General features: G+C 57.5%; 1 long non-coding RNA gene across 1 annotated transcript in view; it reads right to left on the reverse strand.

The window, feature by feature from the left end:
* Nucleotides 1-1,210, reverse strand: part of LOC106735229 (uncharacterized) — a 4,898-nt gene extending 3,688 nt beyond the window's left edge. Inside the window, exons 1-3 of the long non-coding RNA XR_003549959.1 lie at nt 1,105-1,210; nt 661-801; nt 171-198 (exon numbers count right to left, since the gene is read on the reverse strand). This is a non-coding gene — a long non-coding RNA (uncharacterized LOC106735229). The remainder of the gene's footprint in view (nt 1-170; nt 199-660; nt 802-1,104) is intronic.
* Between the last annotated feature and the right edge of the window lie 10 nt (nt 1,211-1,220).

The following is a 1,220-nucleotide window of genomic DNA, read 5'->3' on the forward strand; positions in this document are numbered from 1 at the left end:
CGGGGGCCTGCGTTAGCTTTCAAAACTGAGTTTGCACAGGAAGGCAATGCCGATGGCAAAATAAATGCTGCATGATCTTGATTTCAGTTCAAGGGCAAACATTTAAAAATAAAGACATTCATTTTCTCATGGAGAAATAATCGTGTATTTACCATTCACCAGACACTCACTGAGGGTTTGAGTTGTCCTGGGCTGAGGCTGTCAGGAGGAAAACAAAATGGACAGGTCAGGGCCTTCCCCTCTGGCCCTCAAGTCCCAACAGCAGGCTCATGGCTTCTCTGCCTGCAGCTTTAATAATACCGGCCCCACTCGTTGTCACACACGATTCCACTAGAAGGACCTTCCCAGCATGCCGACCCCATGTCCTCAGGGTGGTCTAACCCCTTCACCTGGATCCCAGTGGATGAACACTCCTGCCTTGCAGACCTCCCTGCCTGCCCCTCCTGTGGCCCTCCTTGGGCTGTTCCGGGTGTCAGCGTGGGTCAGAAGGTAGTCCCCTTGCCTGGCCTCCGGGCTGCCTGCTGGGCCCCCTTGTTCAGGAAGGTGGTTCTTACCTAGCCTCATCTCTCCTCCTGCTTGTTCTTACACCTTCTTTCAAGTGTCCTTCCCTGATTCCCTCCCTGACCCCCACTCTGTCTGGATTAGAGGCCACTCACTCACACAGACCAGCTGCTTGGTTCCTGTGAGTCAGTGTAGCTCCGAGGGGAGGGTCCCGGCTGCCTAGCGGAGGCTGTTTTCTCATCCATAACACGCATGCCACGCGAACTTCGAATGGCAGCCTCAGTGAGAATTAGAGTTCCCCTGTAAAACGGCCAGTGAAGGGTGCTCAGTAGCTGGGAGCGGGCTGACCCTTCCTTAATCCGTCTCGCTTGGAGAACATCTTACGCATCCCTGCACGCCTGATACCCAGCGTGCTGTATGCAGGTAAGGAGACCAGCAACTGGCGGGGTGGCGGGGTAGCGGGTCGGCCGAAGGCCACTGCGACCTAGTTCTGGGGAGCCATTACTTTCTTAGCCATCTACTTGTTGCCCCTGGGCCCCTTTTCCAAGTTTGACACCCTCTCCATAACCGCTTACCCCCTGCCCCCGGGGGTCAGGAAAGAACCTTTCTTGCCGCTGCGCCCCGGTCTTCCCGCGCGGGAGGCGATCCCGAGGCGGAGACTGAGCATGCTCGCGGCGGGCCGGGCGCCAGGGCCGGACCGGGTCCAGCAGCGTGCGCCC

This window comes from Tupaia chinensis, unplaced genomic scaffold (genome assembly GCF_000334495.1).
Source record: "Tupaia chinensis unplaced genomic scaffold, TupChi_1.0 Scaffold000335_1, whole genome shotgun sequence".
Lineage (NCBI taxonomy): Eukaryota > Metazoa > Chordata > Mammalia > Scandentia > Tupaiidae > Tupaia > Tupaia belangeri.